Genomic DNA, 27,590 nt, shown 5'->3' with positions numbered 1-27,590 from the left:
TATGAAAAGCTTGTGGTAACAGTTCAATGCCAACACATGCTGAAGTGGCCCATTTGATTTTTGTAGAATTTGGAAAGAAAGACCTGTGGAAACTTTCCTAAATGCTTTTTGTGAGGAAGTAAATTTCTTTTTAACTTAGGCTTTTTTGTTACCCTTCAGTGAGAGGGGAAGTAAACATCATCATCATCATCATCATCATCCTAACAGTAATATAACAATAATAATTATGCTGCAATGATTCGAGTAAACTGCTGCTTATTACATTGTGCTTTCCTGTTCTTCCCCAAAGCTAAACTAATGAATTTGTTCACATCAAAGGGGGGTACATTATTCATGTCATCCTGTGTCACATCATGTGTAATCAGATGTGACAACTCAAGATAATGCATCCATTAGGACAAGGCAGGAGTAGACATAGGTTGATGAAAGAGGGAATGTACATCCAGCTTTGGGCATGGCTGTTTGGTAACTGGGGATGACAAGAAGGCTATTTTGAAACTTCAGAGCTGAACTTGGAGGTCATGTGCTGTAATTTAGATTGTCTTTCAAAACCTTGTGTTTGTAAGTATACTATTTGACATGCCCTCATGCTCAGGCACTCACTGATGTATGACTCAAAGCCTTCTAATTATGCCATCTGCATTAGTCCTGTTCTGAGTGCACTTGGTCACCCGCAGGTGATGGGAGTGGGATGGGGCTGAAAGCTGATGAAGAGAGGCGATTTGAGTTTGTGCTAGTCTCCACGATTCTGCTGATCCAAAAAGGACCCAATTGTTCTTGAGCTGCTGGTGACAATTTGTGATATAGTGCCTTGCTTTCATCCTTTTATTAGATGGTAGTAGTGAGCAAAATGTTAAATCAATAGGTTATTGCTTCCAGCAGGCTAAAGGTTTTTGTATGGCTTTTGTAAGTTGTTAATATATGGAGCCTTGCATTAAGAGTGAAGCATGAGCCTTCCTTTGGAAGGTAGGATATAAGTCTGGAGAGATTAGGGATCAAGACAAAACCCATCAATCTGTAGGAATGATGGGTTTCTAGGAAGATAAGCTAAATTCTGGCTGACACCTGGAGGAACCAGAGCAGGGTAAGGAGTGGGGAGCAAGTCCTCGAACGATGTGGAAGCACAAGGGCTCTGCATCTGCAGAGGTGGTTGGGTGCTCCCTGGGAGCAGCACCCAACCTCCTCACTTGCCCACTGTCCACTCTCTTGGAAACTGATGTCCCTTTCAGAGGAAGCTGGGGGTCCTTTAGGGCATGAAAGCCAGGACTCTTGCTCATCCCCAAGTTCTCTTAAGCTCTGTTGGTGCTTGGAGCGTTTGCTGTCCCAGCTGGCTGCAGCACCCTGTCACTCAGACACACCAACAAGTGTGAGCAGGATGTGTGAATGGAGCAAGAGTGCTGTGTTCCACATTCCCCCAGGTAAGTCCAAAAGGCTCTCATCACCTGACCTGAGCAGGGTCACAGGTAATTCTATTTTTTCAAACAGGAGTTTTGCTAGCCTAAGGACCTCCGAGGGGAGTTTCCACAGGTTGCCTAATGGCACCTAATTGTTCCTTGTGACAAGGAAGCTCGAGTTTGGATGCTAAGGGAGAAGTAGTAAAGCATCAGAATTTATTGTCCGGGGAAATTTAGAGCCTTCACTGGTGGAGGTCAAGCTAAACACCTCTGGAAAGACAGAGGATTGCTGGGGAAGGGAGCAGCCCTTGACCCTCTGAGCAGTGCCTTCCAGCCAGAGCATTGTGTGCTCTCTGTATCAAGCGAGGCCATTTCAGCACCCCCCCCTTCCTAGCTGTCTTCTCTCCCAATGCAGCAGCCCATGATTTTCATTCTCTTCCTAGTAAGGTAAATATTTTATATTTCTGGCTGTGTCCTCTGATTGCTTTTCCATTGGTTCTGGTTCCTTCCTGAGCAGAGCAGGATGAAAGGATTGCTCTACACACCTGGTTTCTCTGTACATCTTGACATGCTTGCCTGGATTTTTTCGAGCAGTATTGTAACACCACTTTGTGATGATCTTGTGCATGGTGATGTTGTGGTCTACACATGCACAGTATTCAGAAATAGTAGGCAGTGTACAAAAAGAATCTTATTTGGCTTTTGTGCTTATGGGGTTTTTTCCTTTTTTTTTTTTTTTAAATGCAACAGATGGTTTCTATGCAGGATTAAGTCTAGATAGCAAGGCAATTATACTGTATATGTCAAATTTCCTCCTGGGTGTATTTAAAGAGATATTTCTGAAGCAGAATGTCTCCAGTCAGGTTATTTAAAACAAACCAAAATCTTCATTGAGAGCTAAGCAGTAGGATTTGTGGGCTCACATGTGTGCAAGGAAATACACACAGGGTATTTTGAGAATGGCTCATATCTCATTTAGGGCTGTATCAGCTTTCATGGAATATCCTCTTGTTTGGCAGTAGTCAGATAAACAAGAAATTAAATAAAACTGCAGTGTATGAAATATTCCAGTACTGGTATTGAGGGTTTTATTAGATTCATAGTGCATTTGAAGATCAGTGGAAAACCTCAGGCACTTGCCAATCAAATGAACTTGTGAGAGTGCCACTGCTCTGCTTTTCTCCTTGGAAAATGATGGGGACAAGCAAAGGCAGGTGAGTTACCAAGTCTTTTGGAGACCTAGATTTATACTGTAATTCAGAGTTTGGTGCCTGAGGAAGGAAGGTATAAAATTATTTTCTTCAGGTTGTTGGCTGGAGGAAGACAGATACAGAAGAGCAATGAAAGCTGTGCTCCCAGACCTTCAGGAGACGTGGTATTTGAGGGTGCTAGGAACATACTGATTGGTAGACTTTAATAACAGGTTCAGTAATTTTTACTATATGGTACTGGTTTTTTTTCTCCCTTTTCTTTCTCTACTGAGTTACAGAAGCTGTCTGTGTCAGTAGTTAGGCACATGCATATTTTTCCAAGACACTTGTTCATGCAGTTCTACGTGTCACTGCTTGGTATTCCTTTTTCTGTAAGTCTTCTTTTGGATGTCTTGCTGTGCAGCATAGTGTCTACCTCCCAAATGCTTTTTGGCTGTTTCCATGTGTTTTTTATTTTTTTCCCTTTTCCATCTTTCTTTCAGAATTGTGAACTTCTGATATATGTTCAGCATTCCAAAAGTAGTTCCACTAGTGTAATGTAGGAGCTGAATGTGTTCATGGGCTTCCTTTAGAAGTTGTGTTTCTTCCCTGAGAAAGGAACTTGAGGCAGCCTATGCAGTAGAAGCTGAAACTGCTCTGCCAGGCTCTTCCTTGGTGTCCAGATACAGCCTCCAGCTGTCTGTCTTGGAGAGAGGGAATGTGCAGTGACAAGCAGATCTGCCTGGTGGGCGGTGCTAATGATTTCAGTGCAGTCTCATATTTGCTCATGATTTGGAAAGAAAGTAGGATGGCAAAAAGAAAACTTTCAGCATTGGTGGCAGAAGTTATTGCTGGAAATTCTCTGGTAGTTTAGGTGTCCTCAAGTTTCTGCCACAGCTTGAGCAAAGGTGTGTGCCTCTATTAAATATTAAAAAGAGAAAATCCTTTCAAAATACTTCAAACGACTTGGTTGTTATTGCAAAAGAAAAGCATTTTTCCCCCAAATGCCATTGTAATTTTCAATTAAATGCGTATGGTACTGTCTGAGTAATAAAGTTATTAAATATTGACTGATTCCGTACTCTCCCACTGCTCTCAGTATATCTATGCAGGGTTTCCCAGAGGAGCTTTTGACAGGCTTTAAACAATCAACCATGACAGCGTGGAGGAAAAAGTATTGTTTAGCTTGCTAATCTCTTAGCTCTTGTTTTTTCAAGGCGATTTTAGTGCTTTTATCAGTGTGTCCTAGTTCCTATTTCCCTTTTATAATCATTGTGCTAGCTTTGGATGTTGACAGGCTTTGGTACCTCATGGCTGGATGGTCTGACTTAAAAGCCCTGAGACATCTTGTTCCCCAGACACTACTCCTGCAGAGAGGTCCCTGCCAGTTTCCCAGGGCCATCCATATGTATGTATGTTTTTGGTTTTTTCCATTATTTTGGTTGGCTTATATTTTTCATGTTCTCATTCTCCTCCTCCTGCCCACATTTCCTTGGAGGTTTGTCTGCCTTCTGTGGGAGGATTTGAATATTAGTTCTTCATCTTTTCTGTGTCCCTCTATTTTTATTGCTCTCTCCTTTCTCTGATTTATGGCATATATGGAAGCCAAGATGCAGTAAAGCACATAAGTCATATAAAAAGAATGCACAAAGTTAATCATGTTTTTTTTTTACCTGTTCCCTGTCTAATATCTTCATATAAATGCAGATATTGCATTGGGTGATTGAAAGTGGAAGTATCTGTCTTATCTTTGCAAAAGGTTGCCACATCTTAGCGTGAATAATTATCTTCTGCACAGTTGTGATGGTAATTATGCTGTTACAATGAGTGCAGTTTTCTTGAATTTATTGTGCTTAGCAACAGACCTGTTTTCTCTGTTTTCCTAGATTCAGCTGATTCACATTGATCTATTTTTCTTACAGGGATTAACTTTGGGTGGGAAAAAAAAAAAATCTAACTTGAGATGTTCTACAAATCATGCAGTCAACTTCCGTGTGTGTGGGAAAGCTGCAAGGTCAGACCAGCTAGAGTGTAAGGATTTGATCACACCCTGGGAAAAACAACTTTCTGGGCATGATGTGTGCCCTGCCAGACTGCTGCTTGAGTCAAAAAAGCAGCCATGGAAATATGTAATTCCAGCACTGCTTGTATGCAGTATGAATGCTTTATTTTCAGCGGCTTCACTTCTTTCTGCCTGACTTTAACAGATAAAAGCCAAAGACAAACAAATGGCACCTTTGTGTTCTTTGTTAGTTATGGCAAAATACAAGAACTTTTTCTGTAGTAAACTTTTGATATAGAATGTATTTCACAGTTATTTGCTAGTAAAATGTGCTGTCGTCTTTACAACAGCAAGTCTTAGAAGAAGGAGCAAGCCTAGGAAAAAAAGGACTTCTGAAATATGAACTCTTAGGGTATTAAATACATCACTGTATGAATGACTGAACAGTCATATGCTGTTCATGGTCAGCTGATCTCGTTCCATCCATGGTTTTATTAAATGCCTTTTCCTTTGTGCTCCGTTTGACAGGAGATGTCTGTAGATGGGATTAGGTAATTGACTGGATGCTGTGTAAACCTGGGCAGTTCAAAGCCAGCGCTGTGGAAGGTCTCAGAAGTCTATTCTACCATTCCATTAGCCTCTGTAAAGTGTTCTGATAAGATCAAGATGCATAAGATATGATATGTTAAATTATGCAGCCAGCTGGCCGACTGTGCTGCTGGAGCCTGGGGGACCGACAAAAGCTATTGTTAGGGCCAGCCAGAGGTGCTCCTTCCAAAATCTCTTTTCTGTTGTTGCTTTTTGAACTTTGCATATTAAAAGTTTTTCTGTTCGGTCTTTCCCCAAAGGCTGAAATTAATTTTTTTTTTTCCACAGGATGATTTCATTGACGGCACGAAACCAATTTAAAATAAAAGAAGCAGAGGACTGCTTTTCCAGAGAATATTTTATTTCTTGGGATTTATGCTTTTGTGGCATCAAACAAGCTGAGTTTTGAAACTCAGAAGACAATAATTAACTGGGGCACTATTTGATAGAATCTTGAAGGAAAAGAAAAAAGCGCTTATTTGAAATCTGGACGTTTTAGTAATTTAAGGATAATTGAGAATCTGTAACGAAAACACCCTTTATCACAGCAGCTCCAAGTGGGTATTTAAAAAGAAACTGGCAGTGGAGGAAGAGTATATTAACATGAATGCAGCAAGAAGCAAGAAAATGAGGTGCACAGTGAGGGTACCCTAACACAAATTTGTTTCAAGCTTTGTTTTGTCCGGTGCAAACTGAGTCCTGACTGCCCTATCGTACAAAGTAGACTGACCAGCTACATCTCTTGCTTGGTGCAGGGGTTCTTTGCAGCCACAGCCCTGGTCTGTAGCTTCTTTTTGGCACTGCCTCTGGAGAGGAAAGCTTTATCGTCTGGGAGCCACAGTTCCCTTTCTACCTCACTGCTTTATTCAGTATCCCACTTGAATTAACCAGTCTAGGAAAAATAAGACTTCTTTCATGTAACTTAGTAAAGAATGAGTTTCTTAAGCAGAGTGAACAGAGGGTGTATTCATGAATGTGATGTGGAAGAGCTAAAATTCTTCGAATGAATCTTACTAGTCTGGTCTCTGTGCTAAACCCAGCTCCGTTTGAAACTTTACTGGGTTCATGTTTTCTGCTCTGCTGCTGCTGTACACGAAGCAATGAATCCATTGCTCTGGCTCGCACAGCTTCAGACTGGTGCTTCATTTCCTTGAGGACTGGTGCTGTTGTTTCATGCAAATTCCTTCATGTCCTGCCTGACTCTGTAACCTTGCAGCACAGTTTTCCTTTGTTTACTGCTTACTGGCACCCGCAATGCAATTATCTGTTTCTGTACCCGAGTGCCTCGAAGCCCCATGCTTCCCTGCCTCCCAAGGCTGACTGCTTTTAAAAAGAGATTGCTGTACCCATCAACAGGTGTTAGCAGCATCTGCTATCAACATGGCATCACCCCATCAGCCCAGCAGCCTCCTGCCAAAGAGCTGGCGCTGGTTTCGTTACCGCACTCCCCATCTGCATGCAGAGTCACTCACCATCTCTTGCCCTGATGGAACTGGCACGTGTCTGTGTGTGGGCCACCCAGGCGTATGGGCTCGGGCTGCTCCAAGTGTGTGCAGCAGGGATGGTGCATTTGTAAAACAGGAGCAGGATTCCCACGCAGGAAAGGGAGTGCAGCTTTCAGGCATGCACTCACCTTTCCAGTCCCCGTGGGTGGAGTATGCTCTGATCTGTGTTTCTCTGACTCTTTTTGCTGTTATTCAGTGCTGTGACTAAGGTCTATATCAGCTTTTTTCTTATCTCTGCAGAAGGCCTAATCTTCAAAATGGTTTTGCTGTTTTGTTAGTTTTCTTTGAAAATGAAAGTATTAGGAGACCGGTTGCTAGTGTATATACAGAGGAGCCTGCTTCCTGCGGGTAACACACTATACTGAGGATGTGTGAGGGCTTTTGTTGTGTTTCTGCCATGTCTTTATTGCTGTGCTCTCTCCCTGTGGCTGTGTAATTGTAAAAGGCAATCTGCTTTAGGTCCTCTTTTTCACAAATCCAAGCAACTTGTGCCCATCATTCTCCCTTTGTTTGCGGGTTTCTTAACAAGTTATGTGTTCCTAGAACCTCAGAACGGCCTCTAACCAGAAGTGCTTGAACTCAGAACTGGTCAGGTTGGCAGTGTGAGTTTGGAGGGACTCAGGGTGTTCTCTGAATGCCCTTGGTCTGTCTCTTGTAAAGGGCCATTCCAATCCCATCTGAAGTGCCACAGCTGTGAGTCTGTTTGTCATTCAGTGCAGAAAAAGTGTTATGTCCCTTATGATGAGAAAGCCCATGAACTTCAACTACAAATCATTTGAATGGCGAAATCCTAAGCCCATGGAAAGGATGTGCAAATCTTAAACTTCACATGATTCCCTCAAATCTTCACAGCCTTTTCCGACCTCAGGGAGAAACCAAAACAGAATATGCCCCAGACAGCACAGTCTGGCCCATAGGACCAGCCATTTGAATGGCAGTGAAGTTTCTCATTAAACTTGTGACCCAAACATTGGAAAATATGCCCTGCATGATTTATCTTTTGGTTACTCGCATTGTTCAGAAGGGAAGTTGTCCCATTAGATGGCACAGTAATTCCTCCTGGCTTTCTGTAAGTAAGTTCATATCTTCCCTCAATGATTGCCCCTTCTCCAAAACCTTTCTGTTTTGTCTACTGTCAAAGATATTGTTTGTTGATTGCCAATTTCTTTTAGTAAATTTAGTGGAGAGCCAATCACAAAAAATTAGGTGGGCTGTAGTAGTAGCACTATGTTTGATTGTCGTCCTTTGGAATTAATATTCCAGAAATCCTGTTTTAGTGGTTGTAGTGCTTAGTGACTGGGCAGAAGCTTTTAATGAGATAACACTGCTCCAGTTGGGACCAGTAGGGCTTGGAAAGGATGAGTTGTTAGGCAGTATTTGCAAGGGGTGGCCTGAACACTTTTATTGTCCAGGCAATTTTGGATCAGTCAGTCAGATTTCTGCATTGACCTATAAAATTTTACTGGTATTAAATACCCATCTGAGTTCTGGTAGCATGATAAATCTGGAGCACTCTAATGGACTTTTAAAATATATGTGATGCATAACAAAGTGTTGCCTTCCCCCTCAGTTATTTGTAAAATCTTTTGCATTCTTAGTAAATGTACCCTTGAGAGATTAGCTGAAGCCCATATTTTTCCTGTGGGAGATGGTGGAAGGAATTGAATGGAAGCATTAGTCTGAGTTGCAAAAAATAACCAGTTGATCAAACTGAACAAAAGTGGCCATATTTAATCCTGACTAATTCCCCAGTGCTAGTACAACCATTCTGTGTGCTAGGTGGAGCTAGTATGACATTTTTAAGGCAGCAATAGAGAAAAACAGTCCTGCTATAAAAGGACAATGTGTTTATATATTTCAGATCACTCACTACTAAAATTAATGATAGGTTTCACCCTTCTGCCAAAGCTTCTTTGTAATTTTCTTTTCAGTCCCAGTTCAGATAAACCTTTTTAGAGCTCCTGGGTTAATGTGTTCAGGCTGAGCAATCACAGTGCACCAGTGAGTGTCCTGCAAAGGGGCTGGGACACAGAATGCTGCTCTGGCCAGCTGGAAGGTGCTGAACCGACACCTCAGCCCACGGCTGGAACAGCAGCTGTGGCATCCCAGCAGCCCAGGACAGGGAGTGTGTGTGCTTGGACAGCAGAGAGCTCAGGACACCATGTGCTGTATCAGTGCACTGACCACTGGGCTCCTCTCCAGTGTTTTCCCAACCCTCACTCTGTTACCCACTGGCTAAGAGAGAGTGTGAAACGGGAGCAGAAGGGAGGACAGGGGCCCCACAGTGTATCATGGGTGCAGAAAGGGACAGTGTCATCTCCCTGTTCTCCAGAAAGGCCCTTGGGGCCACAGGAGCTCTTGGAATTCCTGGGGAAATTGCAGAGCTGTCCCCAGCTGTCCGAGTTAGGACAAGGCTGAGGTGAGGCTTGCTGAGCCATTTCAGAACAAGGTTTTTGACAGCTGCTGTATAAGAAACCTCCTCTTCAGCCCAGCATGAGCAAGTCTCCTTTCTCTGCTGTGGTTTGTCAGTTGTGATATCTCACTCCTCTTTCACTTTCTCAGCTGGGGTTTTTGAACCTTGCAGGTTTGAATAACTGACTGTTTTGTGCTTTGACTCCATCAGGTGATGCCTGAAGCATGGAGAAGCTCATGCTGCAGCTGAGAAACAGAGAGACACCCCCAATTCAAATTCCCAATGCAGTTTTGTGTGAAAAGAAGGCTCAGTGCTTCCACAGTCCCCTAACAGCTTTTTGGTGCTAACATTGGTTCTCTTTCCACAAGTGCTAATATGTGAGGCCCTGCACATGGAAATTTTTGTAACTGGTATTTAGGACAGTGGAGTCCCAGGGAAGGGATGCTGCATCTGGGAGCAGCAGGGTAGGCAACAGCAAGGCAAAGGAAAGGTGGGGATTGTCCTGTGGGTGCATACCAGAGAGGCGGTCTCCAGAAGTGCAACAGGAAGGTGGAGGTGTGAATCTACTGGTTCTGTTGTTGCTTCCTGTGGACCTTTGAACAGAAACAATATTTATCAAACTCTGGCAAATGTGTATGGTAGAATCCTTTCAGAATTCTTCCAAAACTGTATGAAAGTAAAACAGATATAAATAGAAAATTGAACTTGGCTGTGAAGTTTCATGAAATCTTTGATGAAAGGAAGAATTTCATTACAAAGAAAATCCCCAGAAAGAAGATGAGGTGGGGAGGGTGCCAGAAAGTGTCCCATGACTTTGGTGTGGCTCCCTGAGCCACTGGGTGCTGGGGTGCTCCCGTGGCTTTCTGGGTCCCGAGCCAGTGCAGCTCTGGTCCGATGTTGATGGCACATGAGCTCCTCATTTGACATTAACTAGCTACAGTGCTTCTTCAAGACCTCTTCTCACAATATTTCCCTGATATTTGTGTGTCCCAGTTGAACACAGAGCTTGCTCATCATGGTTGCCTGGAGAGATCTTTCTGTTTTTGGAGTCTTTGTTGTTGCAGACAGATGCTGATGGGAACTAAGCTGCGCTGGCATTTTTCAGAGCACCTCCCAAATATGCATGGAATCTTGGGGCCATTTTAAAGAATGGGTTATGAACTTAAATGTTTAGCCCAAAATAACTCATCAGCCAGCACCAGAGGCGAGGGAGAACCCATGTTTCCCAGCTTCCCAGTAGCAATAAGCATTAGTTCCCTGTTTGCTCAGCAGAGAGACAAGGACCCTGGCACAGGAAAGTCAAGACATCTAAAAGTAGCATGTTCTTCCTACAACTTATCAGCTGTTCACAGCACATATGGCCAGAAAGGAAGCTTAAATAATTCAGTCTCACTCCTTTTTATCCCAGCTCAATTTAACCTAGCTGTCCTACAGTAAAGCTATTACCAGTGCTCACCTTCCTAAAATACTTCTAGCTTCACTTTGCCTGCATGAAGAAACTGGATCTACTTGTAGTTTGGGCTCTGATTCCATGTTTAATCATTCTTCCTGCATCTGAGCCTTAGGAGAGTTTGTCTTTCAATACCCAGGTGGTCACTTTGCTACAGGCTTTTTCTCTTTGCTACAGTCTCTCTTTGGCACCTTTTGGAGTTTTTTATTCATAGTTACTACCTTTCTTTCATTACTGAACCAGAAAGAAGCACCAGCAGTCAGAACCACAGTGCCCGACTTCTGAAGGATGATTTGTCTTCTTTGAGAGCTCCATTTTGAGTAGATTGTTTTGTACTTGTAGATACCATAGTTGATTTTGGCTGTAGAGTTTGGCCCAGATGTCTCTGACTACAAAGGACATTAGTAGATATAAGATTATTATTCATTATTATGAATTATTCCTGTGGTCCTATTTTAATGTTGAATTTCTCAAATACATTTTAAAATTTCAGAGAAATCAAGGCTGACTTCACAAAAGTAATTCCAGTAGGAAGCCTTGATAAAGGTGAAACCAGCTAGCTTGTAAAAGGCCGCAGGGGGGACCTTATAATCCCCAGGCTGTCCAAACATGCTCTTTTGACTCTTTGCCAACACATTCATTGAATTCTGCAAACCTTGCTCACAGTGCAAATACTTCCATTTTTAAATCCCAGATACAAGGAGGGCTGTGGGATTCTAATGGCTAAATACAATAGAGTATTTTCAAGCACGACATAAATACTGATTTCAAACAAAACCAAACCTCGCAAAAAACCACAATACAATGCTGATATCTTGAAGATTCATAGTCAGTAATATCTGCCTCTAAATAGGCCAAGTCAAAAGAGTGGGTTTTTGTCTTGCAGATAGGGTGTTTGAAAGGGCATTTATGCCTCTGATGTCCGTAGCTTTTCCCTGCATCTCCTTAGGTAAACACTGCAGACTAGTTCTACGATGTTTCCCAGTGAGGTGCTGCAGTGTGGCTTCCTTGGATGCTAATGGTTTTTTTGAACTTCTGAAGTTTTTCCAATATAAATAAACCTCAGGACTGACAGCTCACCAGGTTAATGTGTGTGTGAGTGTTCAAAACTGTAAATGCTTTAGTTGCTCCTTTTGTTAAATTTGCTGGGAGGTAGTTTCTGAGCAAGCTGCATATTAAAGCTCGGTGCTGTTGCTTCCCAAACTCCATGCTCAGGTATTTGCTATTGGCCTCTCTTCTGGCTGGAACCCCTTCACTATCAACCCAGTGGTTCTGAATGCAGGCATCCCTGGGGTTATGGTAAGCACTCAGTAGCTGGTTATTGGTAGGGGCTGATAAGAAAAACTGGAGTGATTAGTGATGCAAAATGTTGGGAGCTGCTCTGGTGGGTAGCCAGGAGAACAAGTTCAGGGAATGCTGGCATGGAAGGTTTGGCATATCCCAGAGACTCTGTAATTTATTTGTAGCCAAGAGCTTGTAGGGAGTACAGAATTGGGCATTACTCTTTACAGATTTTGGGTGTGTGTGTGAAATGTTCTTCTAAGAGAAGCTCTCACCATCTGCCAAATTTTTTTTCTTGGTCAAAATTTTCAGTTCATGGTCTGTAGAGGAGCTGTTCACTGGGCTGAGTATGGCTCTTACTGCATGCATCAAAAGTGGATGCAAGGCTCAGGAGGGACAATCTCCCTACCTGTTGCTTACCCAGGGAGTCCTGGCTTCTTCCAGTGCTGCTCTTGCCATCGTTATCTGCAGGAGTTCAGGTTCTTGCCTGTGCCATGTACGGGTTGCCCAATGCAGTTGCTTCAGTGCATGAAGTGCACAAGTAAAACTCCAGGCACCCCCATCACTCTCCAGACGGCTGAAATGATCGTGCTGACATTGCTTTTCACACTGTACAGAAGCCCTTTCCTCCCACTTGTAAGGATTTTCTTATGTGTGACCTGAAGGGTGCACTGACAATAGATGTACGAATGGTTTACTTGATGTATGAATTGTTTACTTACCTGTGACAAACGAATGGTGATTTTTGCAACTTGGTAACAGCAGAGGACAAACCATTTCTTGGAAGATAGATTAGTCTTCATGTACTATATGAGTATAGTAGAAGAATAATTATAAAGAGAAGTTAGATGTTGAATTTCAGGAGTAGAGCATGGGAATTTTGTAACATGAAGAAGGTTGAGGTCAGTATTCCAGGATTTCTGAGCAGAGAGAGCCACAATATTTACAGGACCCATGTAAGTGGGTACAGCTTCATCATGCCAGGCCTCCATCTCTCTTGTTCCTGCTTGGTTTTATTGTTTTTTTCCAAAGTAGCCATTTAAAATAGTGCTGTTGTTTTTATAAATCCCAGTAGGGTCAGCATGCTGGATGCTCTTGAATGTGCCTGCTGTCTGTTGGGTAGTTGCTTGTTTTGTGTGCACAGACACATCCACCACCTGAGAGCTCTGAGTTTCAAGAGGTTTTAGTGTTGTTATTCGTCAGGTATCACATAGCAATACACTTGAAAATATGTTTCTGAAAGTTGGGAATAATTATGGTCAGGTTTCTGACTTCCAAGGTTCTTTTTCTTTCTTTTTTATTTTTTTTTAACCCCCATTGTAATGATGGCTGTGTTTCTTACAGTTTACATTTATTTATTATGGATTTAAAGCCTTTGATAAAGGTTGTTTTGCAGTGCTTTTCTTTTTGTGAAGGCCTGTGTTATCTAATTAGAATACATATATTTGGTGGAATATGCAGGTTAGTAGAACTGTGATATGAATTTTGGGTCTTGCAGTTGTTTGCAGACGTCTTTAATGATTCAGCTTTCTGTAGTATGACACTTCAAAATATGATGGCTTCCTTACGCTCAAATATTTTTTAGAATGAAGTCTCATATTACACTAAATCAAAAAAAAAATCTACCCTTGCAAACGTGCATAATTTTTAGTGACAGATCTGGTATCTGACTGAAAGAGATGACCCTGCTGACCTGAGTTTCTCACTCCAAAACACTCTGTTGTACATGATGGAATAACTCAAATAAGCCTTTGATCTTATGCATTTAATAAGCAGTCATTTCCCCTGAATTTAGAGTTGGTTGGTCCATCAGGTCTTGCAGTTTAAAAAAGTAATAGTGCCTGTACATAGACTATTTCTACTGAGTGAGTTGCAGAGGATTGCCTTTTTTCAGGATAGATGCTTGTAGTGATGTGCTGGTAGTCACTGTGCTGTGTTTGCATACTAATCAATGAGCTCAGGAAGCATTGAACTTGAGAAATCCTCAGCTATCTTCTGTAGAACAAATTTGATCTTTGATACTCAGGGGAAAAACTTCAGGAGTATAAAGCCTTAAGTGTCTCTGCCTAGCATTTTGATTACTACTTATGCTTGTTTTGTAGGTCTGGTGTTAAAAAGGCTTTCTTTAAGATGTGCAGTGCTTAATAAAGACCATTTTGAGCTAATTCACCGTGGTATTTTTTGCACGAAGCTGCATGGCCCGGAAGCAGTGAAACATGCATTGCGCTCGTTTCATGACGTGATCGTGTTTTAATGGCACCTCTGTACCAGCACTACAGGGAAAGCAGGTGTTTGTCTTGCTGTGATGCATGCTTGCCTCAGTGGTAACTCTGCTGGTTTTGTGTTAATGGTATACAGTCTGTACCTTCCCTTTCAGACTATTTTTCAGGAAAGCCTGAAGTTACAGGATGCTTAACTTACTTTTCACCGTAGTAATTTGTTTTGGCATTGTATGCTCAGGCTAAAATATCCACACTACTAATAGCTTGCCTCGCAGTGATGGGGGCAGGTATTGATCAGGTTAATTTTGGTGTCTCCATGGCCTTGGAGAATCAAAGGTGCTAACGGGTTGCTGTGTGACGCAAAGTGGCTTAACAAGGTTCAGGGCTTCACACCGTTTGGTCCTGCTCAGAAAAGCATGTTATCTATGGCAACAACTGCTACTGAGAAAAAAGTGAAGATTTATAATGGTGTAAATCACCTGTTTTGCTGACTTCTGAGGTTCAGATGCCAGCTGTTAGGGGGGCAAGGGAGGGAAAACCTTGATGTGGGCTGGACTTATGGGCACTGTTATTGTTGTATCTGTGCTGTGTCATGATGAAGGACAAACCAGAGTATCCCAAGGCACTCAGAAGAGGATATGAGGAGAACCAAAGAGAGAACATGTGGCATTGAGCTGGTGCACAGCCTGCTGGCCCAAGCCCTGGGGCAGGAGGGAGGTGGCTATTGCACCAGAAGCTACAGCCAGTCTAAGACCTGCTGGACTCATCACAGCTTTAGCACGTGTGGCATATTGGATTTCAGTGCCTCAGCTTGTGGCTGTGCACGAGGGATATCCTTGCTGTGTAACACCAAGGTGCAAAACTGCACCTGCTGCTGCTGTGGTCCTGGCCAGTATCTCCAGCAGGAACAGTGCCACTAATCTGACTCTCCTGCCAAGACCAGGAGAGGGGCACCATGCTCCTAGGCTATATACCAAGCCCTCCTTGCCTGCTGGAGACAATGGCTGGTACCACGTGGGATTGAGTGGGGCAGTGGCCAGTCTGACCCATGTGTGGTTGGGATGCTGGTGGAGGTGCCACTGACAGGGGCTAGCACTTGGGCTGGGTGACAGGGGCTTGGTTTGGCTCCCTGGACAGTGGTGAAGGTGTGTCAGGCCTCACTCCCAGCCCCTGATGTAGGGACTCCTGCTAGCTGCCCCTTCAATTCCTGACTCCTGGGGTGCTCTCCTTCCCCACACCCAGACAGGGCTCCTGCCTGGGCTTCTCGGCTGCCTGCAGATGGGTGAGACGCTGGGTCTGAAGCTGTGGGCGTTCGCATTCTCAACAGGCACATGTGAGCAATGTGCCTTTAAGACTAGCAGGAGAGCAATAGTATCTCCCTCCCTCCTGTTAATTGTAGCATGTTTTCAGCCATGCTTTCCAGTCACATTCGCAGGCTGTGAGAGGGAGCAGTGCTGACGCTAGCCAGCCGAGTGCCACGCGGACGCTCCGTGCCTGCCCGCCGAGTGGGTGCCTGCAGGTGATGGGGCAGCGCCTGCGACCGCAGAGCTCTGTGCCAGGAGCAGGAGCCCTGCATGCCTGAGTTTGGGTGACACTGCTGGGCTTGCCACATCACTTGTGCTCCTCTCGTGTCCCTCACCTCCTCGCCTGCCCGGCCGTGGCCTCCAGCTGCAGGGTCAGACCTCTGGCCACCCTCCCATGTGAGCTACGAGCGGTGCTTTGCTGGAGCCTGGGGATCTGCAGTGGGTGATGCAGTGGGAACCGTGTGGTGCCTGGCTGGGGATGCTGTGGGCTGCTGTGGGAATGCCTGGCTCCCTGAGCACAAAGTGACTGCAACTAACACGAGGTTGGGACTACTTCTCGGAAGATGCCCTGCGAGTCTCCGGTCATTCCTCTCCGGCCTCACCGCAGAATATTTGGAGTTGCTAGCTTTCTTCTGCCGAGGGGGGAAAAAGCCAGAGGCCTCCAGAGGGTTAAGAGCATCTGCTTTTACGCCAAGTGTTTGAGCAGGAAATAATCTGCAGAGATACATGTGCAGCAATTCAACTGCTGCTGCTCTCTCAGGCTGCCGCTGCTGCAGTTCGGTGTGTGAGAGGAGCCGCGCTGCTCACAGAAGATGCTCTCTTGGCGTGTCCGAAGCTCCAGGCATGGCAGCAGAGCCCCGGCTGTCTGAGCTGGGGTAAACGTCTCCATCCAAGAGGAATTATGTTGACTTGCTGGCTCTGTCGGCTCACAGAGGTAGGTGCTGCTGCCTGTGCAATATGCCATGATCTTTGCCGGGGGGATACAGTCCTCTCCTCAGTCTGGGCTATAAAATTTTTTTTAATTTCCATGGGAACAGGGCTTAATTTGCAGTCTGTAATGCCAGACAGAAAATATGTGTGTGATTTCTGTGTGTGCAGCAGGGAGGAGAGGGCAAAGGATACCTGAGTGATACCTTTTCTGATTGGCAATAAAGTTGTTGCACTTAATTGAAACAAACTACCCTCTGTCTCAGTGAAATGCACCTGGGAGCTTTTACTTCTTCCTGCTGTATGACCTTTCAATGAGGTTGGCCGCAGTATGCTGGGTTATGCTTCGGTTCAGAAACTGGGACACACTGCACTCTACAGGTCCCTTCATTCTGCTCCTGTGGATGTGGGGAGGACAGGGGGCACCCCCACAGACAGGGAAAATGCTGCTGACAGGGAGCTGGTATGCTTTTGAGGAGTGAAATTACACTAAGAGGAAGAAAAAGGATGCTCTTCCCTAAGGAAGAAGGAATGTTGAGGTCCTTAAGGGTTGATCTTGGTGTTCGTAAGTAGAGAAGGAAATCTGTTTTAGGAGCAGTCTGTGTATGAGTCTGGGGTTCACGTTTTGCTTTCACAGCTCCGTGGAGAGGAGTTTTGTTCAACTCTAACTACTTTACCACCCAGAATCTTTGCTTGAGGATTTTTTGCACCAATACCTGGGAGAAAAAAAATGTGTCAGTGCCATCAAATTTACTTAGGCTTGTTTAGAAAGTCGCCTTCTTGAGAAATCCCTAACAAAATCAGCAGCAGCTAATACTGTTACCTTCTCACCATCAGGGCATGCTTTTTTGGTTTGTCTTGAGACCTCCAGTGGGAGCTTTATTCTGTAAAGATTAATCTGAAAGGAAAGTTTCCAGTTTCCCTGGAAAAGCAGAGTGTTGGTCATTGGACACCTATTTGATTTTGTTGGCCTGGTTGACCCACATCTGTAGGTTTGCCTGTTGGCTGCTGAGCGCAGACCCTGCCAAGGAAACCTGGTTGTGCACAACAGGAAGGTGCTGCCTGAATCACTCACCTGCATCACATGGAGAGTGGTTCGTGTTTGTTTCTGGCATTGCAGAGCTATTGAGACAGCACAGCCAACAGTGCCATTGCTGTGTAACAGTTTCAGAAGTGTTTCTGTGGCATCCTGACAGAACAAATGTGTCATTCATAACTGCATCCTTCAAGAAAAAGAGCAGCACTGTCATCTGCGCTGTAAATCTCTTTAGTCACTTTCGTTTTCTTTGCTCAGGTAGCAACACCTTCTTAATTGGAACGTGTTGCTACCTGAGCATTTTTGTCAGAGCATTTGTAATTGCCTCCTAAGGTTCCCCAGGGCTGTTGTGCTGTGTTTGACTCAGCATTGACATCTCTCATAGGGAAATCTGGAGTAGAATCCACCATGTTTCCTTTTTTGCAAGAACAGAACTCTTGTCCATCCTGCTCTGGGATCCTGTAGAGAAGACCTCTTCTGCTGTGCAAGACCTCTGTGTTGGAGGTGGAGAAGCAGAAGTGGGTCTGGTGGGTTTGTTGTTGTGTATGAATCAAGAAGCCACAATCCCTGCTAGGGATGGAGGCTGTGATGACACCTGGGAAGTATCTACTCCTCTCTGTCCTGAGAAAGAGGATCCCTTCTTACCCACATACTAGATCCCCAGTGCTCCATAGCAACAGGTATTTCTCCTACAAAGAAGAGAAAAATCTCCTGGCTTCACTTGGAGTGGTGAAAACACAAATGTAGGAACATTCAGTGGAGTCTCACCAGTGTAGAATTGGTGTAAGGTCATCTGAATGACTTCTTTCTATAACAGCACTTATAGAAGGTGGTGAGCATTAAGTAGCACCATTGCCTGTGCAGGAAGCACTAGAAAAGAATATATATTAGTCATCCCATTTACTGCTGTTTGCACACAGACAGAATGGTGATTTGAACTGGCTGAATCAGAGCAAAATGGTTCTCAAACATGATTTCTAAATTCAGAATTAGTTTGGGCACTTGCTGGCCAGCAACTATTTTGGTCATCTTTGTGCCTCTATTCTAGCAAGTGTCTTTTTCAAAAGGTACTTTTACAAAAAACAGCAAAAAAAGTTAGGGTGTATTTCCAGGTGATGTGTTTTGAAGAAGTGGATGGGAATATGTTCCTTACAGCCCTACTTGTATCCGCTCAGGAAATCAAACACGTACACTTGAACCACTGATTATTTCTGAGCAGCCTTTCTGGTCAGCAATGAAGTTCTGCTTTAAACTCTAACTATGTGGAAGTTGAGAGCTATTTGTTAGAGTTAATTTTTAAAGTTGTAATCAATAAAATGGGGAGTGGCCAGCACTTTGTGTCACACACACTGTACTGATCACCTTCCTCTACCTGGCAGTCACATTCTGCCCACCCTGGAGTGTGAGGACAGGGACTTCCTGCTGTGCCCCCTGGCAACAAGGGGCTAAACTTGATGTTCTTATGGGCCCAGTGGGGACCTGGAAGCAGAGATGCTGAGACCTCTGCAGGTCTGCCCTTTTGGAGACAATGCCTGGCCTTATCCATTAGGTCCTCTGCCTGCTGAGCCATGCTGGAATAGGGCCAGTCATATGCTGCTTGTCAGTGACAGGTGGTGTAGGAGATGGGTAACAGGGCAAAGAAATAGCTCTTTGCTAGGGGGTGATTCCCCTGGTTTCTCTAAGGATTTAAACAAAAGCCTGTCTTTAGGTGCCTGCACTCTTTCAGCAACCATCGCATTTTTACGGTTTGTATGCTGCTTGTAAACCAGCTACAGGTGACTAAAGCCTGTGGTCCAGAAACTGTTGAGTTGGAGATAAAACTGTTCCTTTCTGATAGTGCCTGGAGTGTCTTTAAGAGACTGTGCTACTGCATTTGGAATCTATCTGGCTTTGTACCACTTATAAAATGCATTCACGGTAGGTGGTGGCATCAGTCTCCTCTTAGTGAATGCAGATATTTATATTATGCAAAAGGTTTTCTCACTTTGCTGCATTCAGATGATGACTGGAGATATCATTCTTGTTAGATAAAAAAACTGGGTCTGACTTTAGAGGTGAATTCAAAGAGCAATTTCTATTTAATATATATAGCAACAAATAGGAACAAAGCTGCTTAAAGTGTGCTTTAATGATGAATCATTATATTGCTCTCACCAGTCTGAAAGGCAATAAAAGTAAAAATGGAGTGCTAGGATTTAGCTGCTTAGAAAATGTACAGAAAGGGACCTGTATTGTTGAGAGGGCTTTACACCACATCAAAGAAATGTTTTGAGGTGCAAAATTATTAAGCAACTTCCCACCCCAAAGATGAGGCAGTTGCTCTCTATTGTTTAGTGTTCCAGAAGGTCCTTTTCTTTGGTTGTTAGTCACTTTCAATAATTTACTATTTGTTTTTTTTAAACCCTGACCGATTTCCCCCATCTCTGGATCAGGACAGATGCTGTCATAATGCTTCTTTGATACAATAATTTTTATTACCAATCCTAATTAAATGCTGTAACTTCTGAAAATCAGATTAATTTGAACCATCAGCCCAGTGTAAATGCTGCTATCATCAGAGATCATAAAATGTTCAAGGTACCATAATTCTACTACATAGCTGCAGTGGCAAGTGTCCAAGGATCTGGCTACCTTTTTTCAGCTGACATGGACTGAAATGTGTGCGCTTCTGAGCAGTGCAGCATGAATAGAAATTATATGTTCCTCAGCTGTTGAATTGCACATTCTAGCCATAAGTCAACAAACATTAGAGAAATGACATCACCCCCCCATCACTATAATACTCCTTCCACGATATAAATATTGTATGAATTCTGTGGTTTCTGCATAATCGATAAAGGGGAAAGTAGAGGTGGGAGGTTGTTGTACAGCAAAGGTGCAGTTTATTGGTGAGCCAGGATGTGATATGGGTTAGCCCCTCTGCCAGCCAAGATTTTCCCATCCTCGGGCCATGGTCCATGAATTCAAGTTGCACAGTAACTACTTCAGCTTATTTGCTCTGCAGCTAGGACACACACTGATCATCACTTTGGTCTTCTGGACAGCAGGACATGTTCTGGTAACTTGGTTCCTTTATAACCAATTTCTGTATTTTGGATTTTTTTTCCCCTTCATAGATACTAGGTAACAAGTAATACATTTTGATTCCAGCTCAAGCAGTGGTAAAATTGGTCTCCCTGCTCTGTCCCAGCTTTATTTCTTAGGTGTGACAGCATGGAAGATCTCACTGGTCATTACAGATACAATTATCTGGCACTGACAGACAGAAGGGCATTAATCTGATGGTGCAAGGATTTATGTTGGAGCTTCATGTTTAGATTTTCTTCGCAGCAGAGAAAAAAGCAGTCGGAGGGAACCATTACCCTTGTACAGCAAGATGAGATGAATTGCAGGCTGGAAATGCCCACTCCTCTCCAATCCCATGGGTGGAGCCTGCGTGACTGCTCCGGGGCTGGGTGTGGGGGTGGCAGCAGCAGTGGATGAGATGAACCCCACCCCGCAACAGCAGCTGGGCTCAGTCCACATTCAGCAAACCACCAGCACCACCTGGGATGCTCCAGGCTCCTTTGAAGGGTTCGCTGGAGGATCTGACCCTGCAGATTTAACTCTGCCTTGCTGACTTGAGTCATTTTTGTCAGTCCATGTGATGGAGTGGGACTGTGAAGCGTGTGCTGCTGTTTGCTCCTGAGCATCCCAAGAGCAGATGCCAGTATGTTTCTGCTCACTGGGACCCGATATTGCTACTTGATTCTATAAACCCTCTCTTTGATTGGCACTGCAAGTTGTGCTTGCCCTCCTCCTATTAAATAGCAGTTATATCTGCCAGACTGGTACGTTCCAGGCTTTATGGTGAAAGCAAAGTGGGAAAATCTGTGTCACTGTAGAGACTGGTGTGGAGAATACGTGTTTGTGTCAGTGGGTGTTGCGGATCTTCTGCTTCTGCCCACTTCTCAGCACCTTGATTGTATGCAGGCAATTACTGCTGCAGAGAGAAGACCAGCAGAGTGAGATTTGTCCCATAAAGAATTTTATATTTGAGATTTACCCAACAGGCTGGTTTCAGCCAAAATGTGGATTTTTGAGTGTGTTTTCATTCCAGGAATTGCAGCATTTGACCACAATTTTTGTTTTTCAGCATATGTGACATTCAGGATGCTCTGGGCAGATATGTATGATTTTAGAACAGCTATTGCTTGCAAAGGAAACAAAAAATAAAATGCAGAAGCATATTAATTATCCCCACTTTAATATATACAGTGGTTTGCACACAGTTATTGTGGACACTGTTATGTGGAAGACTGTAATGTTAACATTTCTACTGGGGGCTACTGTAGGTCTACCGAAACTCTTACAGTTATGGATTAAATTTAATACACACTCCCTTTGAAGAAGCCTGTATTTTTATATTTTATGGTACCCAGTGCTATGTGCTTGGCTTACAACAATAAAATAGCTGAATGCTGGAATAAATGTACCAAATGGCTCTCTTGTCTCGATAACGTACCTGCTTTTGAATGTTAATCATCACATTCTCTATTTTCTACAACTATGTGCAAATACCAAACCTCATGTAAGCAAGTAAGTCTGAGCACTGTAGTGTGACTATGGCAAATATTCTCTAGCAGTCCTCAGTTCTGTAATGCATACATGATCCTTCGGATCATCCTGATGACACAGGCTACAGAAAATTTCACCCAGAAACTTCTCCTTGCCTTTCAGAGGAATATTCAGGCTTATTTAAAGAGTGCAGATAACTGGAGCTCAAAGGTGTCCTCAGGGTAGTTGTTTTGATGAGTAATTATTTCTAGTGATTTATAAAATAATAAATCCAATCTGTTTATTTTCTTGTTCCATAAGTTGAATCATCTTCATCCTTTGTCTGCTTAATTAAGGAGCCTGCTGGTAATGCAAATCATTTCCCACGATGTGGACAAATCATTATTCAGCCTTCTTTTTGCTGGAGAGATCATATAATTTAAACCCTTTCCACACAATCTGCTTTCAGGCAGTTAAATTCTATGCATTTCTCTGTGTTTTTCAGCATCTTTTTGAGCTGTGGACATTAGAGGTGGCTGCTCTGGGATGGCAGAATGCCAGATTTTAATAATATTCTCACTAGCACCTTACATAGAAACAACATCACCTTTCTAACCTTGCTTCTCTTCAAACATCTAAATGTGTCATTAGATCCTGTAGCTCCACAATGGCCCTGGGACTTTGTGTTCCATTTATCTGCCCTGACTCCAAAATGTATTTTTAATTCTCCAACTTTCAACATAACTGTTCCCCCTTCTGTAAGTGGAGTAGATCCTTCCCCACTGAATTCTTTGACCCTAGAGAAGTAGACTTATGCTTTTCTCTGTTGCAGTGTCTGATCTCTGATAGGGCTGGACATATGGAGAAGACTGAGTTGTTTGATTGTGCTTGTCTAGGTTTGGCAATATTTATCACTTAAGCCAGTTCTGAGTTGCATTGGGCTGTGAAAGTTGTCTCAGCAGGCCCAGTTAAAAGCACTTTCATTCACTGATGGTTCCTCATTAAAATTACATCTTGTCAATTATCAATGATTTTTAAAGTGTGCCGTAGTAATTTCAGGTAATGATATTCTTACAGTCAGTGTGTGGTGTGTCACTGAGCTGTTTGCAAAAAACAAGTTTGCAGTGCTGGCACAGCTGCTCTTCCCCCCCTTTATTAAGTAGATTAAAACATTTCAGGATTATTCAAAAGGCTGATTGAGGTTCCCATCACATGCAGGTGCAGGAGGCCCCGCAGTCACAGTGATTTCTGTTCCTTTCAGGTTCAGCTTCCTGGTGGCCACTGGGTGATGTTTTCCAGGAGAGTCTGAACAGGTTTCTGTTGCTGTTGAGGAATTCATAAAATCCATGACAAAGCAAATACAAAATTGGTTTTTGAGCGCTCTTGTTTTGCCATACTTTTTGTTGGTTCTGGGGTTTCTGCTGGTTTTTAATTTAAGTACTTTTTTCTTTATTCCTTAGGAGTTCAGTCCTCTAGCAATTGCTCTGTGATGCTGCTTTGGGTCTCATGTCCAGATGACCACTTACAATTGCAGGACTAATATTTGTGGCCCCCCAAAAATGCTCCTGTCCAGGTCTTTGCCTCATCTGTGTCTTTTCCTTAGCTTGATCATCTTTTTCCATTGTTCTGCCCTTGAGGTACTTCCCTTCTAGCAGGAATATGGAGTAAAATCTTTCCTCTTCCAACCACTGGGGTGTTGTTTTGTATTTCTTATCCCCTCAGTGCTCACCCTGGCATTTATTATTTATTTAGCACCCCTTGACCTCATCTCTGAGACTCTATGATTCCACCTTGATTACTTCTTCCTCTCTCTTTTTGCCACCTTCATTTTTTACAGTTTTTTCTTGAACAGTCCATTTGTTTCCTTGACACTAACAATTACTGACAGCCTGGTATGCTGTCTCCAACAGTGGCAAATAGCAGATGCTTAGAGAATAATGTAAAAAGCAGGGTGAGAATATAATAATCCTAATATATCCTGGCAGCAGTGATCAACGTCACGTCTGCCTGACTGTTGTGAATGTGTTTCAGCACAGCCCAGTGGGGACTATGCCTAACACCATGTGGGTGAGGAAAGGATAATTTTACAAGATGGCAAATTTTCTTGTGTAACTGCCTCTTTCCAGAAGTGCTGGCCTTTTCTTGTGCCACTGCTTTGCTTAGCTTATCACAAACAGCCACATACTTGTTTCTGAGCCAGTCCTGAGGTTTATTCGCAGGACTCCTCGTACCTGATCAAGTAGGAGCTTGTGTTCTCTCCCTTTGGTCTCCTTGACATGGTTGCAATGTGGCAAGATGAAGGCAGAAGTCCTTGTATTTGGTTATGAGCCTTTATATGATTGTGCTGCTTGACAGATTCCTCTGGTGTTCAAGTTCTGACTAGTTGCAATGCAATCTGGTAAGTGTCATGCTGAAAATCTGTGAAAATCATGGCCACATAGGCAAGGAAGGGACCCAAAGCAGAAGGAGAAGTTATGTGGAGGGTTTGGGGGGCTGTTCTCTCTGCATCTTCATGGTTGCTTTGGGGTTCATTCTTTCTTTACAGATTATTTGTTTTCTCCAGCATTCCTTCAAATCTGAAACAAGGCCTGAACAGTGTGAAGCAGGTAGAAAGATGTATTTCTATTTTTTCAGTGTTAGGTTTGAAGTTGCATTTAAAAATACCTCTGTTAGTATGAAGAATATACTACCCAGGGCACTGAGCAGCTGAATGAGTGATGTTGCAAGTGTTAGACTTTTAGCTCCTAGTCCTTCAGCTGAAGCTTCCTCTGCTACCATCACTGCTCCAGTATCCAACACAATAGTTTGATTTATCCTCACCTGATGGTCAGCTTGACTGACAGAATTATTTTCAGAGTTGTAGTTTCTTCACATGATATATTTTCTTTTGTGGTTATTACTTTGTACGCTACCCACAAAATTTTTGGAGGAGTCCTTGGAACTTCTCTAGGACAATATATAAAGGGCCAGTGGGAAGACAGGAGCATTTTATTGGCATGACTGGTCATCAGCAGCCAGCTCTTTGCTGTTTGACCTCACCAGTAAGGATAAGGGTTCTTCTGTTCACAGAGGTGAGTCCGTACGTCCCTACAGCTCGAACTGCTCCAGTGCATGCCATGTGATTGTTGAATAAGACTGGGCATGATTCTTCCTGTCTATTTTTTCCCCTCTCCTTCCAGAAGCAGAGTGCCTCTGGTGAGCTGTGCCAAGTGATGCCTGCAGTGGCTGTAGAAGATGTTCAGAACAGGGTGAGGCACACAATGTGCCTTTCCCAGACAGAGGTTTCCAACTTTGTGCAAAGTTGTGCGTGCCAGAGCTCAGGAGAGTGCACATACGCAAATTATCTTGTTAGAAATTCAGGGCAGAAAGGCACATAGCTCCTTTGCTGCCACAGGGAACTGTATCTAGAGATTCAGGGTGGAAATATGCCTCCTGGTACATGTTTTAGTTCTGTATAAATCATCTGTAAGTATAGCTCACTCTATTCATTTAGCTGGTGACAGTGTTATTTAGGGGTGATACGAAGCAGTCACAAAGTAATAAGGACTGCCTGAGAAGAAAATATGTGCTGAAGCTCTTAGGTGTAATGCTAATTTAAATAAAACATGGGCTCTATTGGGGCTGAAGAATATTTCTCCTAGAAATCTTAATAATATTTAAGCCATGGATGCTTAAAAGTTGGTTTTCTTCAAAATGAAGATGCCATGATTACTTAGGAATGTTTAGGCTCCTTTTTAGGTTGAGTTGATTCATTCTGTTCTTAAAAGAGTGTTTTATTGGTGTCTTAGCAGTAGGGACACCTGTGCTCATCTAATGTATGCAAATGCAGCCCAGCAGCCTATACCCCTAACCACGATGGAAAGCATGGAGAAGGACTGCTCATCATGCTGCCAAGTCAGACCATGCTTCAAGTTAGGCTGATGAGCAAGGGCATGTTAAGCAGGTATTACTTTAATGATTGTTTATGCAGCTACGGTGCACAGAAAAAGAATGTGTCTCTTTGTAAAAGCTGAACAAAAAGAAATGTTGCAAAAAGAAATCTCAAAATTTTACATTAAGCCAAATTATAAATATGCTAAAGGTAATAGCCATTCTACCTGGGAGGTGTTTATTGCCTCCACTCTTTATTTCTCTGAAAGTTATTCATTGTGTGGACATTATGCTGTAAAATCCTTTACTGAAGTGATAACCTTGTGCTACTTGCAAACAAAATTTGGTTAAATTGGAGTTATTGCTGCTATCTTGCAGTGCAGATTCTTTCTAGCTGTGGTGTAAAAATGAGAACAAACAAGTCTTACTATCTCTAAGTATTAATTTATAAATATTAAAAGATAGGTGTGCATTTTTTAGTGTTAGATGACTGGAATTTGGGTTGGAGCATCGTTATGAAAAGAGGTTTTTATGCTGACTGTTGAGGAACACATCTGGAGCAGGAAGCTCCCCGTGCAGCTGCAGTGAGAGCTGCAGGTTGTGCCCTGGGTGGGGGAAATGGCTGGAGCCCCTGGCAAGGGGCTGGGAAGCAGCACTGACCCTTCATCTGACAAAGGACACTGGGGGATGGCCAGGCACCCTGAGACTCTGCAGGAGTTGGTGAACAGCAGCAAGACCCCAGACTCAGTGTCACCTTGGAATGGGTGCACAGACTGTGAGGGCGTAAAAACTTGGGGTCCCACCCTGGAGGCACCAGCTCCAGCAGTTATGATGTCCTGCCCCATGATTAAATGATTTAAAAGAACCAGGTGCCTGGGTCTCTCTTATGGGACACCTGGGATCAAGCCAGTGAGGGAAACCTGTCTGTGTGAGTGTAGGGTGTGCAGGGAGACAAACAGGGACCCAGTGGGTCACTGGAGCTGCCACTGCAAAGGGGCTTTGGTCCCAGCAGTGACAGTCCGGGGTGGTGTGAGTGTGACCCCAGGAGTGGCACCTGAATGGTCAGACAGGCCCTGACTTCATCAGGCCATGGGAGTGCTTGATGAAGTCCTCTTCTCAGCCTGAGGATCAGTATTGTTTTTCCAGAGTGAGATGAAATTCTTTAGTCTGTGGCGAGCCCTGAAAGTAATAGATGCTATTAACAGGAGATTTAAACTTTGTCCCTGTCCTCTGCTGGCTGCAGATTTTATGATAGTTCTCCTTTTATTTCTCCCATTTGTGTTGTATGGTTTGTGTTGCTTTAGTCTGTCAAAGTAGGCTGAAGAAACTTGGACTTCCAACTAATTTTCTGAAGAGCTGCAATGGATAAGGTATGACTTCCGTTGGCTCTTTCATCTGTGGCAGGGCAAATACTATGTCTGCCTGCTGCACTTCAGTGAAATCTCCTGTGGGTTGGGAAACAGAAGGTGTGAATACTGTGTTAATGACGCTAATTTGGGAGAAGAGATACCCAGGAGGGCGTGTTGTCTCCCTCCTGCTGAAGCACTGTGTACTTACACGGGTCTCTTTTGTTGTGGTTTGGGCTGCCTGGGCTCACGTGGTTCCTTTTCTATCTGTCCTCACAGCTCAGAAAACATGGTTTTAAAGGTCACAGGTTTTTCTAAATATTTATCTTAGTAGGAATAGATGACTTACAGTGATTGTTTTATTGTCCTGCCATGTAAACTCTTCAGTAAATGCATATGAACAGAACCACAGAATCATTTAGGTTAGAAAAGACCTCCAAGATCATCAAGTCCAATCTTTGACTGATCACCACCTTGTCAACTAGACCATGGAACTAAGTGCCAAGTCCAGAGTCCAGTCATTTCT

The 27,590-nt window shown here is 43.5% G+C and overlaps 1 protein-coding gene across 3 annotated transcripts in view; it reads left to right on the top strand.

Annotated features, from left to right (window-relative positions):
* HTR2C (5-hydroxytryptamine receptor 2C) overlaps positions 1 to 27,590 on the top strand; it is a 263,054-nt gene that overhangs the window by 35,955 nt on the left and 199,509 nt on the right. The window contains exon 1 of one of the 3 annotated variants that reach the window (XM_032124099.1): positions 15,446 to 16,283. The exons of 1 other annotated variant lie outside the window; for it this stretch is intronic. The gene's annotated coding sequence lies outside the window, so the exon portion shown is untranslated. Of the gene's footprint in view, positions 1 to 15,445; positions 16,284 to 27,590 lie in introns of those variants that run through there. One more of the 3 variants, XM_032124094.1, reaches the window with a different exon arrangement.

Source organism: Corvus moneduloides, chromosome 14, assembly GCF_009650955.1.
Source record: "Corvus moneduloides isolate bCorMon1 chromosome 14, bCorMon1.pri, whole genome shotgun sequence".
Lineage (NCBI taxonomy): Eukaryota > Metazoa > Chordata > Aves > Passeriformes > Corvidae > Corvus > Corvus moneduloides.
Note: the sequence above shows the minus strand (reverse complement) of the source record. Positions and strands in the feature narration are given on the sequence as shown.